The 17,932-nt window shown below is 39.4% G+C and overlaps 1 long non-coding RNA gene across 1 annotated transcript in view; it reads left to right on the top strand.

Annotated features, from left to right (window-relative positions):
- LOC139083640 (uncharacterized) overlaps window positions 1–1,917 on the top strand; it is a 79,595-nt gene extending 77,678 nt beyond the window's left edge. The window contains exon 3 of the long non-coding RNA XR_011540524.1: window positions 691–1,917. This is a non-coding gene — a long non-coding RNA (uncharacterized lncRNA). The remainder of the gene's footprint in view (window positions 1–690) is intronic.
- Window positions 1,918–17,932: the final 16,015 nt, after the last annotated feature.

The raw sequence follows: 17,932 nt of genomic DNA, 5'->3' as shown, positions 1-17,932 counted from the left end.
AACAATAAGCGACCCAAAGTTTTAATTGGGTGGAAAGTCTAACTTTCATGTGAACTTTAACAATATACTGTGCTAAAGAATTTATGCCACAGTACATGCTAAATATACAAGTGAATAAATTATGCATGCGAGCCTTTAATTCAGGCTACATGTAAATAATGATTGAAATATTGTATACTTACATAAATATCATGTGTTCCTGCTTTGAAAATATTTCAAAATTTATTATCTGAGTAAAAATAAGTATGTTGATTTAGTGATTTTGAATTTCTGGTATTTCTTATTCTCAGTTTTTTAAATTAATTCTGAATTTGTAGGTAGAGCGAAAACAGGTACGGCAGAAACAACATGCAGTGATTTTTGGGAAGCCTGGATTATGAATAATCAGAATCAGGTTAGATTAGATTCTGAGGACGCAGTGTGTGTGCATGTTGTCAATTGGTAGGAAAAGTAGAGAATATTTTCAGAAATGACCTAGAGGAGTATAAGGATAAAATTTCAAAAAAGAAGCAATCTCAAGTTCAAGCTGTGCTCAAGAAGAATAGTATTGACATCGAATACCAAATAGTGACTAATTCTCTATGATTTTGCTTGGTTCTGAAATGCATCACATGAAATTTTTTCACATAATTTGCTTTCCTGATTTGACTTTTTTTAAGATCAGTCTAAAAATCAATTTCTATGTTCTAGGCCAGATAAACTGACGGTGAGGGGAAGCTGTCCAGCCGTATTAAAGACAGCAGGAGGAGGTCAGCTGAGTGCTTACGCTGTCGGTACCATCAGCCTGCGTCTTTGGGACTCAGGATATCTGTGCTTTCTACACTAACCGTGTTCCCTCACAACTGAACTGGATGGAGAACGACTCCTTTAGAAGCCAGCTGACCAAAACTGCTGTAATGGAAGAGATAGAACAAAGTAGTAGTTCCTTTGGTTGTTGAAACCCATTCTCAGTCTTTTTTTCCACACCAACACACCAAGAGATATGACACATCTCACATTATCAGTAGGTCACCGTAACAGAGATCTCATGAGGGCTGAGGGGACCTGGTAGGTGCATAAAATCCCGGGGGGGGGAAACATATGTGCTTTTAAAATCCCACAAAAGGGATTCAGATACACTGCCCAGCTCAGCTTTGAAAATATTCAGTGAGAAAGGGATTTCTAGGGAGCAAAATTTCATACGTTCAGTGAACATTCTATAAATATTCATCATAGATAATGATGGCAGATATTACTGCCACTAATAACACTCATTACATCCTCTAGATTATTTTAAAATTTAGTGCTATAATCATTCTGAAGAATTGTGCCCCTATTCTACATTAAAGACTATTTTTGCAAGGTTATGAGGGCCTTACAAAATAAGAACCTGTAAAACTATTAAATTATGATTTCTATTTCATCTTGTTGTATTCTGGCCTATACTAGAGATCTGGAGGCACAAATGGTGTTTTTCAATTATTTCACACGCACTACCAAGGGAAGTTGTCTTAGTCAGTTTAGGCCGCTCTGACAAGGTACCATAGACTCAGTGGCTTAAACAACAAACGTGTATTTCTCATAGATCTGGAGGCTGGGAAGTGCAAGATCATGGCGCTGGCAGATTTGGTGTCTGGTAAGCGCCCCTTCCTGGCCTGCAGATGGCTGCCTTCTTGCTGTTTCCTCACAAGGCAGAGAGAGGGCAGTGGCCTTCCTCTTCTTACAGGGACACTAATTCCATCATGGAGGCTCCCATGAGGTCCATCGTGGAATGTCATCTAAACCTAATTGTCTCTCGAAGGCCCCACCTCCAAATACTATCACCTTGGGGATTAGTGCTTCAACATATGCACTGGCGGAAGACACAAACATTCAGTCCACAGCAACAATAATACACAAAATTCAATAATAATAATAATAAATTATTTGCTTATAAAATGTCATGGATAAAGAAGCTTCTATTTGTAACTCTGTCATAGTTTCTCTTACCATTTGTGATAGGATTTTCCATAAGGCCTCAACCAGGGAATATGAAAGGGAAAAAAATTCCTAAAGAAAGATACTCAGAACTGAGAAACTAGGAGTCTTATTATTGTACATTCTGTAGTTTGAGTCTAACGAGGTCCCAGGTGTCTTTAGCAAAGTTCTACACTATGGAGGTGACTGCCTTTTCAGTGATGTCCTTTTGAGACTCAAGTAAGTAAATGACTTTAAGTCCATCTCAGATGGACTAGACAGGTTATATAATTCTGAAGAACTTTTTCGTATTAATTGGAATTCTCTCTCTCTTGTCCATTCTTCCTCCTTCCTTCCTTTCTTTCTTTTCTGTTCCTCTTTTTCCTTGCTTGTTTTTACTTTTTTGAGGAGATAATACAACGGATGAGTCCAGTGTAGATGAACAGCATTTCAACCACCTCCATGTTGAGTGAGACCATCTCTCTGGGATGAAATTGCCGTGGTATCCAGAGATATGTCAGCTAGTGACACTACATATTTTTTAGAAGGCAACACAAGGAAGTTACTTCAACTTAATTCTTTCATAAAAAGAATATTCCTATCTTCTTATTGCCTCAAATAGACCCTAAGCAGTTTTCATCAGGAAGAAGTAAAAATCAAATGATGGGAGCAATGAGACACGTGATTACGTGGCCTAAGGTTTTATAAACTAGGTAGAGCTTCCTAAACATGTCAATTAGTTCTCTCCCAACGGTAGTATAATGTTTAAGGTCATTTCAAATGCTCTTCAGGCTAAAATGAGGGTTAGAACAACAGAGAAAAATCTCATTGCTTCAATTGACTCGATATTTTAATGTCTCCATATAGAGGTGAAAAGATCATGCATATGTAATTTCGGGATTTCCTCAGGGACATTTTCTTCTTGGACTGATGTAAATCACTTAGACCACGGACAACAAACTTTCCTACATAAAACTTGAAAGACTTGGGGGGCGCACCATGGCCTAGAGGTTAAGTTCGGTGCACTCTGTGTCTGCGTATTCGGTTCCCAGGCACAGACCTACACCACCCATCAGCAGACACGCTGAGGTGGTGACCCACATACAACATAGAGGAAGGTTGGCACAGGTGTTAGCTCAGGGCAGACTTCCTCAGCAACCAACCAACCAACAAACAAAAAACTTGAGAGACTGAACAAGAGGTTAATTAGAGGAGACAAATGCTGTAATTTCTTCAAACCACAAATCTCCACTGATTATGCAGGTGATGTGCTCTGTTCTCTTGTCCCTTGCATAGGAGACCTTATTTTCTGCTCAGGTATTTTCCTCATCATAATTATAAAAATTTACAATACATTGTGAAATTATAGGAGAATAAAGTGTATTCTGTGCTCTGCAAGATATTGTACACAATCCTAAATTTTCTAATTTTTTTATTGCTACATTGTGACTAATTTCTTAAATCTACTTAAATAATTCACTATAGTTATAAATCCTGTTCCTATATAAAGAAGAAATAATCATAGACCAAAACCAAACACATAATTCTGTTTTATCACATTTCCAATGTATGCTTGTACTTAATTTTTCTTCTCCTAAGCTAAGTGTCTTTAAAAATTTATTTAGTAATTTGATAGATGTTCTTTTTATTTCTATTATTGAATTAGGCAATACTCACCATGCCTAGGTCAAGGAGAAATTAAAGAATGTGCTTTCTGGTGGTATATCCTCAGAAATTCACTTGAATGTTATACAGAATTCACTAATCATTCATTCGTTGAAAGATACCTAGTGAGCACCTATTATTTGCAGGTACTATTCTCAGCACTGGGAATACAGTGGTGACCAGGTCCCTATTTCCAGAGGGAAAGACAGACAAATTAATAAATATATAATATGTTGAGTAGTAAGAGTTTTAGTGAAGAAAAGTCAAGCAAGTTAGGGGCCAAAAAACATGGAGAGGGAGTGAGGCTTTTTTTTTATGTAGAAGTGGTGAGGAAAGGGTCCTATGATAGGTTACAAGGGAGGAAAACCTGAATAAAATGAGGGAGAGAGCCATGCAGACATTTGCGGAAAGAGTGGTCCTGGCAGTCAGAACAGTTTAGCGCAGTTCCTGGGGAAAGGATGCACATAACAGGCTGAGAAAGAGCAAAGAGGTAGTACGTGGGGAGGAGAGAGGAGGAGAGTGATGGGAGATGAAACCAGAAAGGCAGCCTCCAGGATGGTCCCACTAATACCCATCTCTGATAACCACACCCTTGTGCTGTCCCTTCCCACAATGAATAGAGTCACCTATGCAACCAAGGGCATGTTGTAGAAATAATGGCATATGACTGCCAATCAAAGACACTGAGCCTTCTGCCTTGCTCACTGTTGAATCACTCACTCTGGGGAAAGTCAGCTGTCGTGTTGTGAGGACAATCAAAAGTCCTGAGGAGAAGTCTGTATGGTAAGGCACTGCGGCCTCTTGCCCATAGCCATGTAGGGAGCTTCAGATGACTGCAGTCCCAGCTGACATCTTGACTGCAGCTCATGAGGGACCCCCGAGCAGACCACCCAGCTAAGCCTCTCTGTGATTCCTGAACCACAGAGACTGTGAGATAATAAATGGTCATTGATGTTCAAAGGCAGTGAGTTTTGTGAGTGATTTGTTATGTAGCAATTGATGACTAATACACTAGGGCTTTTCAGACCATGGCAAGGACTATAGATTTTATTCTAAGTAAGGTGGAAAGACACTAGAGGTACTTGATCTGACTTAGATTTTTAAATAATCACTTTGGCTCCTACATGGATAATAGACCACAGGGAGAAAGGGATAGAAGCAGAGAGACCAAAAAGAAGGTTTCTATAATGACCCAGGTCACAGATGACAGTGACATGGTCTAGGTTATGGAGGTGGTCAAAGGGGCCAGATTTTGGATGTATTTTGAAGGTAGAGCCGAAAAAATTTACTGTAGAGTGGTTCTTACTTTACCACTACAGCTTATATTTATTAAATTATTTCTCCAAAAGTTCAAATTGCAGAATTCTTCAAGAAGCAAGTCACTCACAATTTGTTCATCATAAACTTCTGCTGATCGCCATCCTATTTATAAATAGGTAAATTATAAAAGGATTCTGTGATAATTGCTGCCTATTAGAGCGTCTGGTAGAAAATTCGTCACTGATTCTGTACATCAATATAACGACAGGTTGGATAGTTTAATAGAATGTCTCTGAATTACAACTTTGCGTGCAACGGAATAGAATCACTTTTCTAAAAATGAGTTGACGAATCTGGATTAGCAGTGTAAAATAATTAAAATAATATGAATTAATTATAGTAATTTACATAGTTTAAATACATTTAATGGTGGCAATCAGTTTAGCATGTATATGTGCGTATTTTAAATTAATGTAATAGAAAAGATGAATATTAGTTCTGGTTTCATTAAGAACAATGAGAATTAGCAAATAAAATTAACCTCAAATCACCTAAATATTACCTTCCCAGGGACTGTTTGAAAAGGAAAGAAGGAAAAAATTTAGGGAAAGAGAGAGAGAATTTAGAATAAATGAAGAAAAGGATACAAAATTCTTTCATTTTAATTTACTGCTTCCAGGTCGGAGAAAAGGCTGCCAACTGTCCGTCAACAGCCAGTCTTCCCTTGTTCTGTTTAGTAATAGACTCCCCCACGTTTTAACAGGGCACGTGCCCACCAACTTTACTGATGTATTTTATATCCTTCGTTGCAGCTGGGTGTGAACGTGTAACCAAGTATGGACAGTGACATGTGAATGAAAGTGATGTGTGCAGTTTTGGTGCCACCTCTTTGACAAAGAGCTTCCTGCCACTTTATCCTTCCCACCAACTAGAATGCAGACGTGGAAATGAGCCGGCATCAACCACGTGGCCAAGAACAACACCCCAGGACAAGGCAGAGCAGCAAGGTGGAAAAAATCTGCCACGTTCCAGCGTTGGAATGCTCACCTCCTCTGACTACTTTGGAAGAGGGGAAAAACATTTCTCTCCTATTTAAGCCACTTTTATTCGAGTCTCTTTGTTACAATGACTTACCTTGTACCCTACCTCCCACAGTGAGAGATTTTAAAAAATTCTCTCATTCTGTTCCCATTTTTTGAGTGGCTCCTACCCCTAGTGCCTACTAGAGATAAAATGGTGACCAAATCCATCTCTGCCACCATGAAACTTAGAGAGCAGTGGAGGAGAAACGCATTAAACAAATAATCACGCAAGGAAATGTAAAACTACAAGCTGTGACACTAGCTCTATCATTTAGGGACATTCAGGACAAGTTAGTTCTTCCACATGATGACTCTTAAAATATTTGAAATCTCAACTCCTTGCGGCTTCTTAAGCAGAAACAATTATTTCCAACATTCCTCTTACGATATGGTTTGGAGTTTCTTTATAATTGTGAGTCACTCCAATAAACTTACATCTTTCTTGATATACAATGACTCAAAGGGAATTTAGTAACTCAGATGTGATCCAACCGGAACAGAGTTTGAGCCTATATTAGCGTTATGACTGCTGTAACAAATTGCTACAAATTCAGCGGCTTAAAACAACACAAATTTACTCTCTTACAGTTCTAGAGTCCAAAATGAGTCTTATGGGGGTGAAATCAAGGTGTTGGTGGGGTTGGGTCCTTCTGGAGGACAACAGGGGAGAACCTGTTCTTCTCGGCCTTTCTCGCTTCTGGAAGTGACCCCTTCCTCGTATCACATGCCTTTTCTCCCTGCTTCTGTTGTCACGTCACATTTTCCCTCTTCTGTAGTTAAATCTCCCTCTGCCTCCTTCATATAAGGATACTTCTTATAGGATTCACCCTTAAGGTCCACCTGAGTAATCTAGGATAATCTCTCCATCTCCAGATCCTCAGTTTAATCATGTCTGTGAAGTTCCTCTTTCCACATAAGGTAACATTCACAGGTTCCAGGGGGTTAAGCCTTGGATGTCTCCAGGAGTCATTATACAGCCAACCATACAGTTATACTCTAGACTAGAATTAAGTTTATTGGCAGACAAAACTTCAAGATTTTTCATACGCATTGTTAACAGGCATCTCCCGGGCCAGCCCTGGGGGCCTAGTGGTTAGTTTGGTGCACTTTGCTTCAGTGGTGGCCTGGGTTGGGTTCCACGTGGACCTACACCACTAGTCTGTCAGTGGCCATGCTGTGGTGGCAGCTTACATACAATAAGTGGAAGAGTCGCAACAGATGTTACTTCAGGGTGACGCTAGCTCAGCAAAAACCAAACCAAAAAAAAAAAAAAAAAAAAACCAGGCATCTCCCTTACCCTGTACTTAAGCACTTGAGTTTTTAGTACTCAAGTGAAAGATCAGATATTCAATGCCCTTATTAAATTCCACTTGTTGGATTTAATCCATTGAGCTGGTCATGAATTTCTTGAATCCTTACTCTTTCATGTGGTATATTTAATAACTTATCCACTTAATTTCTAAGATATCAAAGGATTTCAATCCAAAGTGATTTTGTCTATTTTTAAAAAAGTCTGTTATGATGAAGTTTAAGTAGACACAGGCGGAGGATTAATCACAGCTCAACAGTCCCGAGACGGCGACCGAGGAAACTAGCAGGAATGCTCCCAGAAAGTGCTGTAAAAGTCCAGTTCACAGGCTTTAAAGGGGGACTGTCCTGTCTGGGGTTGGCATCATGGGGCGCCAGTCCAGTGTGTGGGCCCAGGAAATGGAAGAGATTTCTCAGCAGGGATAGCCGAGGCCAGTGATTTCAGGACTTCACCTGTTTATGGCAGAACCTGGTCTGAGGCTGAGGGCATAGGTAATGGAGTCCAGCCCTCTTAGGGCAGAGAGCTAGCAAAATCTAAATGAAGGTCAACCTAATTGAGGTCCAGACTAGAGCTCCTATTCTAGTGAAGAGAGCTAACCAGGAAACGAAGACCGAAGTCCAGTCACGCTTACTGAGCCAACTTGGAAGTCTGGCGGGCAAATGCCCCTCTCTGTCACATGCCAGGCAGAGGCTGGGGAGACTACCTTGAAATCTCACTCCCAGATGTGTTGGTCAGGACTGAATCAGAAACCAGGGCACTAAGGCTCTGGATTGGAAGGTCCCAGTCTGCAGAGCGTCTGGGGAAGACAAGGGCTCAGATTACAGAATTCCGGCCCTGGAAGAAGTGTGGTACAGGCTCTAGTTCATTACTTTTACCCTTTCAAATTAATCTACCCTTGATCCAAACCCCTCATCAGCATTGGAAAATTGCCCTTCTGCCCCTACAGGGAAAACTCTGGCAAAGTATTTTAAGATGCTCTAGGGAGTAATGATGATTAAAGCACATGGCCGGCTTAACCGTCTTCTAAGCGCTTTGAAGTCCATTAACCTGTTTAATCCTCACAACAACCTAAGGGGAATTATTTTATGGATGAAGAAACTGAAGCATAAAGAGGTTAAGTGACTTGCTGAAGGTTACACCGCTGGTGGAGATCCGAGCGCTGGCACCCGCTCCAGAGGCCATGCCCCAAAGCACCAAAATATGCAGCCTCTTCCGCACAACCCCCTTCTTGTACCCTCATTGTGTCCAAAGCCTTGCACGTAATCAAAGACTGATAACTATCTGTTGGATTGCCAGATTAATGAGGATGGATGCATTAGTGAATGGATTGACGGAAGAAACCACAGCTGGGAGAATACAAGCTTTATTTGCTCCAAAAAAAATCCCGGGACGCCTCCTGCTATAGACTCCTTCATAAAGCAGAACAGTGGCACTTCATGAATAACCAAGCTGTCCCTGTCTCTTATTGCCAGATGCTTTCTGTGAAGCTTCTGCAGCTAAAACAGGACCCGAATTGGCTAAGTACCATAAACAATGTGTGCCGCTCTTTTTTCTTTTAATTCAGAACTGAAAGGAAACATTAGAATAAATGGAACAAGAATATTCTGAGCCAAATATAGGACATTGCCTCCACTCTTGCATTACTCTGTTTTTATGTCAAAAACAGTTCTCCAAATGCTCATTATTCATATTTCTAGTAAAAGGCATAGTGCTTGTTAAATTCTGACTTGAATGAAGACGATGGCAGGAGAGAGAGCTTTGTCATCAATATCTTCCCTCCTGGTATAATTTTCTCTTCATTATATTGTAAAGTATAAACATTAAGTCTAAGATTGTAAGTGATTTTCCTGGCATTTCATGGTGCTTGGGAATGGACAGCCCTGCTCCTATTTTTGCTTGTCTTATTTTAGTATTTTGCTAGTGTGTTTATTGAGCATGATTTTATTAGAAGTGTTCTTGACAAATAAAGAATTTGCCCCAGATGACTTTTATACTGTGGCGCTCTAAGAACACATTTCTGTTTAAAGTAGCAATTCTAATCCCAAAAAATACTATCCAGCTGGGCTTGAGTGAAAAACTTCTTTTAAATCAGAATTCTTTTCATCTAATGTGGGAAGAAAACTTACATGGAAAAAATTATGATGTTTCCATAAGCATTTAAATTTTCATCCAAGTATTATTGACCTAGTTACTTAATGTATGGTAGATTGTTTGAATATATTTATATTTTAGGGTTTGGCAGATTTTCAAACAACTGAAGGCTGTATGGTACCCTTGATAAGACTTACTTTATACAGAAAGTCTGTGTGCATCGACTGTTGAGAAATCATTTGCATGTTTTGTGGCTTTTGGCTTCCAGCCCACTCAGCTTAGGCCTTGTCTGGGCATCTAGTGATATTTTCACAACAACTCAAGTGATAGGATCTTTTCCAGCATTATTTCCAATGCCTTCAGCTGTCCTTGTTAGCCTTTCGATTTACCCAGACTGAGAGCAAAGGGCAAATTGTTTTCTCAGCTGAACTTAAGCAAAGACACTAAAATGTTCTTTTAGTTTCTGGTCCCGCCTAGGTCATATATGGACACCTTTTACCCGCTCTTCAAGAGCTAAGGGTTTGATGCCCCGATTTTTAAGTCAGGTGGTTTTCTATAGTCAGTCTTTCTTTCATTCCTTTGTTAACTTGTTCATTCAGCAAAATTTCACTGAACATGTGTCCAGTTGTATAACACCCAGATAAACAATAGTTGATCACTGTCCTTGAAGATTTGGCAGTCTAATGGGAATGAGGGATGTGCAAACAGGTATTAGAATGTCATGTGCAAAGCGATATTGTAGAGGTAAGTGTACGTGTCATGGGATCTCAGATGAGAGAGCACTGGGGAGTGGGAGGCATTGGGAGGGAGGACTAGAAACTATTTAATCTGATAGTGACTCCTATTCTAATATATTTTGATTTTGAGGGACTTTTCAATGTTTTTGATTCATTTCTATCATCATTATGTTATATATGAGGCAAGACTAAATATACTAGAAAGAGAACAGACTTGAAACCCAGTTCTGTCACCTACTACTTCGTGTCTTTGGCAAATGACTTAACCCTTCTTTTCCTGGTGCATTAGAGTTTTATCAGTATGGTAGCTGATCCACTTCCAAACTCCCCTTCCTCTTTACAAGAATGTTCTCATTGCCTGAGTCTTGGTGTTAGTCAGTTTGAGCTATAAAAATTAAATGATAAAGATACTTGCTTTCCCCACACTCCTGACAGCTGGGGCCCAGCCAGTCTGATGCTCCAGGGAAGCTTAAATCTCAAGCCAATGTTATAAGGCACAGCATTCAGTTCAGGGCAGTGGCCCCCAGGGTTGAATGCAGTGATTTCTCTCAGCAGTAGTGTCTGTCCTTGGTGCTCAGGACAGCGTCCAACCTGGCTGTTCTTTGTGGCTCCTGCCACCCAGCCTCCGATGGCATCTGCTTATTTTCAGAACCTGGTTCTCTAGCCTTGTTCATATACTTCCAGTCAATTCCTTTTCTGACTGGTTAGCCAGAGTTCATTTCTGTTGCTTGCTACCAAGAACCCTGAATAAGACATTCAGTTCATGCCTCAGTTAAATCCTATTTTTCAAGGTTTTGTTGACAACTAAAATGACAAATGGGTAAAATTCATAATACAAAGTACACGACAAACTATGGATTCGTTATCAAGGTGAGATTCTGAAGGTATTTGGCTGGTGAGCCCAGCAATACCCTGATGATCGTATCTCCAGTGCTTCTCAATAGACTCTGGATAGTGGGGGCCAAAATACCCCTCCATTGGCAGCTGCAGCTAATAATCAAGGTAGCGCTTTGGTGAAGCTCGTTTAGCATCTGACTTTGGCTTTGAGTACTAAAAGAGTATGTCACATCTTTGAAGACCAAACTCAAATTTAGAACCCTTCCAGTATTCTACTTGACTATAGGATATAAAACCATGTCTACTTTGCTCCGACAGGCGAGAGATGCAGACACAGAGAGAGCCAAGTGAACTTATACGTGGTGTTTAGAGCACAGTAAAGGCATTCATCAGTGAACGTAAGTGTGTAAATTTCTCCCTCTCTGAACTCAATTTTTGCACCTCAGGCATAGAGAGTTGAATTTCTCACTGCTCATTCACACAACATGGGTCATAGGACAGCATCATTATCAGTCTGAACAAGACCCCTCTCCTGTTTCAGTCCAATTTAAATCTCACCTTTATTCTCAAATGCCACTTGCATTCCCTTCCTTACATAGGCATGCACTCTAAGATGTTTGATATATGTCCTCGAACATTTATGTATCCTAGTAGATTACATGGTTGTTGTTGGGTGTATGTTTCAATGTACATATAGCGTCAAGCTATAAATCCCTGATGTTTCTCACTCTGTTTTTAAGATCAATTTGGCTGTTTGTGCATCCAATGCTTCTCTTTAACTACTGCCTAATGTCCCGTGTTGTGCATCTACCATATTCTGTTTATTCATACGCCGTGGTGAGTGACAGCTAGGCTGCCTCCTATACCTACTACCTCAAATACCATGAAGACAAGCATCCTTATATCTGTCCTTTTATGGACCTGAGCAAGAGTTTCTCTGACATACATTCTCAGGAGGTAATTACTGGGCTACAGGGCATAAACATACTTTATTTCTCCAATATTTCTTTCCAAAATAGCTGTGACCGTTTACACTTCCACCAACTGAGCATGAGAGTTTCCATCTATCCATATCTTACACAACATTTGATATCATCCATGTTCGAATTTTTTTCATTCAAATGGGAATAAAGTGGTATCTTATAGATATTTAAATATGCATTTTTCTGATTACTGTTGAGTTCGAGTATCTGTTCACGTCCGTGTTAGCTATTTCCCCTTCTTAAAGCATCTCTTCATGTCTATTGTTCATTTTTGTATCTCCTTTTCTAGGATTTGCCTTTTGATTTGGAGGAAATTCTGTTTATTCTAGATATTAGTTCTTTATTTGCTTTACATATTGGAAAAAATTCCTCCAGTCTGCCATCTGTTACATCTGTTTACAGTAGTCCACACTGACCAGAAATAATTAATTTTTGTGTAGTCAGACTCATCCATTACTCTACATATGGTGTGTGCCTTTGGGGTCTTGTTCAACAAGCATTTTCCAATTCCTAGGTGATATAGATTCTCCAGTAAATTTTCCTTCTATTAGGTTTGTAATTCTGCCTTCCACATTTAAGTCATTAATTCATCTGGAATCTACTTTTAAGATGTGCCATAAGGTAGAGGAGTCCAGCTTAGTTTTGTACATATAATGAGCCAGTTTTCTCAACCCCATCTACTAAATGAGCCATCCTTCTCTCTTGTTTTTGTGGGGCCATCTTTATCAACTAGCAAGAACCCAAATATAAATGGAACTATTTATGAGTTATCTCTTCTTTTCTCTTAGTTTACTTGTCCATTCCTGAACTAGCACCATACTGTTTTTATTTCTATGACTTTGTACTGTTCTTTGATGGGTAATCCTCCCCATTTGCTTTTTATTTTCAAAATTAACATTTCACGAACCTTTATTCTTCCATATACTTTTTAAATGGGTTTGTTGCATTCCTCAAAAATACAATGGAAATTTATTGTGACTCAATAGAAAATAATTTTCTATTTATTATTGAAAAACTTAGAATTTTCTATTTTTCTCTTTTTATTTGGTGAGGAAGATTGGCTCTGAGCTAATATCTGTTGCCAATCTTCCTCTTTTTGCTTGAGGAAGATTGTTGCTGAGCTAACATCTGTGCCAATCTTCCTCTATTTTTTGTATGTGGGACACTGCCACAGCATGGCTTAATGAGTGGTGTGTAGGTCCACACCCGGGATCTGAACCTGTGAACCCCAGGCTGCCGAAGTGGAGTGAGTGAATTTAATCACTACCCCACCGGGCTGGCCCCTGGATTTTCTGTTTTTCTAGAAATTTATGTATTTATTCTGGGCTAAAATATTTATTTGCAAATAAATGTGTGTAATTTTGAATTCAATTTTAGATTTTGTTTTGTCTAATTCATCTTCTCACTCTGTTTTTTTTTAAAGATTGGCACCTGAGCTACCATCTGTTGCCAATCCTCTTTTTCTTTTTTTTCTTCTCCCTAAAGCCCCCAGTACATAGTTGTATATTGTAGTTGTGATTCTTTCTAGTTGTGGCATGTGGGACGCTGCCACAGCGTGGGCTGATGAGTGGTGCCATGTCCGCACCCAGGATCCGAACCAGTGAAACCCTGGGATGCTGAAGCCGAGTGTGTGAACTTAACTGTGTGAACTTAACTACTTGGCCACGGGGCTGGCCCCTTCACTCTGCATTTTTTATTTGCGTCTTCTTTTTTTATAGATTGGTCTTGCAAGGGATTTATTCATTTTACTAATCCTTTCAAAGAACAATTTATTAAAAGCTTTATAATTTTCCTTCTAAGCACTGCTCCAGCTCTGTCTCACACACGTTGACATGTACCACTTTGTCATTTGATTCTAAAGATTTCATTATTTCTCTAATGATTTTTTCTTTAGCTCAAAGTTCCTTAGTATTATGTTTTTTCTCTGTTTTGTTTAGTTTTTAGTTTTCAGAATTTTAAGATTTTGTTAACTACTTTTTTGCTATTAAATTCTAATTCTATTGAATTGAGGTTGGAGAATATAATCTGTATAAAGTTAATTCTTTGGATATTATTGATAAGTCTCTTATCAATATGGGCTTTGCTCATGGTTTGTTCTTTGTGATTGTCCCGTGTGTGCACAAAAACAAACAAAAGAACGCGTTGAGGCCCATATAGATCCGTTCATTCAAATTCAGTGCGCTATTCAAATGTTTTCTGTCTTTCCTTATATTTCATCAGATTGTTTATCAATTTCTAAGAAGAATTTATTGAAATCTTAACTATAATTACTGATTATCTCTTTCTCTTAGTAGTTATTATATGTGTTTTGAGTATATGTTGATGATTTTGTATATTCTTATCCTTTTTAACCATTATTTAATGACGGTTTTTTGATTTTTTAACCTTGAATTTTACTTTGACACAAAATTGCTATTCATATTTTTATGATATGTCTAAGATACATGTGTAAGATTTTGTGGTTTTTTCAATCTAGCACTCCAAAAGTCTGTAACTTAAGTATTCATTATACTGCTGGCCCCTTATTTTTCTCTAATCTGAAACTCTCTGTGTTTTAAACCATTATTTGTACTTGGCGTTCTTTTGATTGTGCCAGAACTTATTTCTACCATGTTAGTTTTATTTTCTATTTATCATAATATTTTCTTCTTTCCTACCTTCCTTTGGAGAGAGAAAGTTTTCTTCTACTTGTTTGAAGATTAATTTCTTAAACTTATTACCTCTGTCTTCCCCTTCAGGAAGACAAGTGATGTAGCATGCTTTGTCTCTCCCCACCCCAACCCCCTCTGTCTTATTAATAGTTATGGAATGTCATGAATATACTTTGAGGCCTCTACTAATTTTCACTAAATTATTTATTCATTTTCTTTTTCTCATATATTGCCAAGATTCCTCCTGGATTAGTTTCTCTCTCTGCCATTATACTTCCTACAAAAATGCTTTCATCTTTGCATAGAAGACATCTAGGGCTTATTTATCTGAGAATATCTTTATAGCAATTCACATTTAAATTATTATTTTACTGGATATAAAATTCTCAGTTCAAAGTTTTTCTTTTTCAGCACCTGGAAAATGTTGCTCCATGATCCTCCTCTTTCCTGTGTTTCTCTTCCAAAGTTTTATATTAGTCTTATTATGTTTTCTTTATAAGTGTTTTGTCCTTTCACCCTGGAACCTTTAAGAATTTTCTTTGATGTTTTAAAGTTTCATGATAATCTGTTCATACGAAGTATTTCTTTTTCTACCCAGTTTGATTCTGGGAATGTTTGGGTCTTAATTTCTTCACATATTTCCTATAAATAATAGATAGATCTTCATTCTTCCTCTTTCATCACCATGTTTGTTAATTCTTCTTTAAGGAAATAGCTTCTCTTTTTTTCCTTCTGATGCCCTTTGGGAGAATTCTTTGACAAGTTCATTAACATACTTGAACTATATTCTTTTAACTATTTTGCCTATCTTTTCAGTTCTTTACGTCTACTATAGTATTTTTCCATACCCATTATTTCCAATTGGTTCTTCTTTATAACTGCATGTTCCTGTTTCTCTTTTATCTCTTGGAGGAAATTTATTATGTTTAGTTGAAATTTTTGTTTGGCCGTTTTTAATAATCCTGCCTCATCTAGCATAAAGCACTTATTTATTATAATCTCTTTTATAAAGTGGCTGTATTTCTCACGTGTCTGGTGATTATTCCTGAGAACTCATTTTCCCTTGGGGGCATCAGCCACTCAGGCTGGCGATAGGGTGGGGAGCAGAGCATAGGCCCTGCTTATCCACTCCTGGGTCTGTCAGTGGCCAGGGAGGGGAGGTGGTCCCCTTTCAGAGAACCTTCCTGTTCCTTTACCCACTGCTCTTCTCCAAAATGTTAACGGGCTTACTACATAGTGTGGTGGGAGGGAGAGGATGGGGCAAGACCAGGGGACTTGCCTGCATTCCCCAGTCAGGCCTCTGTAACTCTCCCCGTGTTACTCCTACAACCCCAGGAGCTGTCATTTTTCTATTCCCAGTGGCAATGCTACAAGTAATCTGCCCAGGGTCACGTGGAGGTTTGAGAGAGAACTTCAAAGGTTTTCCCAGTGCGTGCCATGATCATGGTGACTTCCTCCACCCTAGGCTGCCTTTCCTCCCCACCCCCTAAGTTACAACTACCTTCTGTCTCCCTATTTTATCCTTGGTTCCATGGATTTACTCACTTTCCTCTCACCTTGAAATCATTCTCCTCTGTGAGGTAGAAAGATGGAGCCTTCAGCCTAGTTGGCCATCATAATATTGTCCCTGCTTGTTCCCAACACTCTTTCCACCATCATTCTTCAATATCCCTCTCTCCTCTGCCCCCAAAGAAAACATACCACACAGAGGAACACATTAGGTCAGTGCTCTTCATCCAAAAAACCCTGATGGAGCAGAGGGAGGAAGTGTAATGAGGAAGATGTAGATGGAGGAAGGAAGAGAAAAGGATTTGTCTTCCTCTGCAGCTCATGGACTCCCCTCTGTGAATTTCTACTTGGAGTAGATCCATTTTGCTAATGGTTGTCAACCCTGGCTACACATTATAATCCTCTGTAATTTCAGAAGCTTCCCAGATGATCCTAATGTACAGCAGGGTCGGAAGTCACTTGCCTTATGGCAACCCAGGTATGCCCTATCTTAACCTTTGGTATGCTGGACAGAGAGGAGCTTCAAAAATTCCAAATTGGCTTCAACCATTACATGCAGAATACCACTATTGGCAACAGTACAGATCTGGGAGTTTGAGAGGAATCAGATAAGGCTGAGACACTCAAGGAAAAGGAAACAAAAGCAAACTTCAAGAGACAGCTGTTTACCAAAGTCACATTAGTGGTAATACCACATGGTAACAGTTCGTGGTAAAAAATTTTATAAGAAAGTGGAAAATCCCGGTGATGTAAGAGGACATCCTTAATAAGCAATTGAGCAGCACTTCAAGCTACCGTTGGCATGTGGAACGTCACTAGAAAACTGAATTAATGAGCAATTTTTACTCTCTATGGAAAGCATAACGTGAGGTCATAATAAATGCTTTTTGGGGGGTCAAGAACAAAAATACTAATCTCTTTGGCTCCTTAATTTTCATATTTGTGAAGTTATTAGTTCTGTGAGGTGTTTGAAGTGTTATTACGCTAGGGATGGCTGGAGATTTGTTTTTAGTCTACAGATAATCTGTGTGGCACTTTGGTCTGTACTGGGAGGGTTGCTATCTGAAGAAGAGTCCTTTACCTAACGTCAGAATGGATCATCTAACATTTCCCCAAAGAATGTGATGTGTGAAATGACACTAAACTTTCTCAAACTATTTGTCCTGGTGGCTAGGAAAGACTCAACCTGAACAAAAATAGTTGCTTGACTTCTAGACCTAGAAATTCATTTGGAGCTGTTTTACAAAAGAGTCAGCAAATATTCGTTTTAGGACTCGTAGAAAATGAGGTTCAATGCTAGGAACTACATGCCTGGGATTAAGCAGTTTATAGTCCCTACTGTTTCCTTCAGTATCAACATAAGTGTTTTGTTAGACTTTTTTATTTTATTGGATTAACTCAGCCTTTCTGTTAATTCGAAGTTCAGATTTCCGATCAAGGACGTTTCTATCCTCTCAAAGATTCCCTTCCCCCTTCCCCCTCCTCCTTCCCACGATGATGTCAGGGTTCAAAGGGAAGACTATACACTGCAAGGCTTTGGGGACAGGGGACCCTCTTCCTTCTCTGCTGGTTCCCATTGACCCCTGGTTGAGGTTTAAGGAATCTCCCCCGGCCTCTCTATGGAGGCCTCAGTGGATCTCCTGCTGAAGTTCTGCAGGTGGTGGAATTTGGGGAGTGTCCTCTGTCTGGTGAGGGAATTCCAGTCTCCTCACTGACACTCTTTGCCTCACCATGTGAGCCACACTTTGGCTCTCACTGGCACTCAGAGCTCCAAGCCTCAGGCTCATCTTCCACCCCACCCTTGGCTTAGGCTGCCCATGTTCCCAGCCTCTGCCATCGAGTCATCTCACTGTCTCAGCCGTTGGAGAGCTCA

Source organism: Equus przewalskii, chromosome 5 (assembly GCF_037783145.1).
Source record: "Equus przewalskii isolate Varuska chromosome 5, EquPr2, whole genome shotgun sequence".
NCBI classification, from domain to species: Eukaryota; Metazoa; Chordata; class Mammalia; order Perissodactyla; family Equidae; genus Equus; species Equus przewalskii.
The sequence above is the reverse complement of the archived record's forward strand: the minus strand, read 5'-3'. Positions and strand labels throughout refer to the sequence as shown.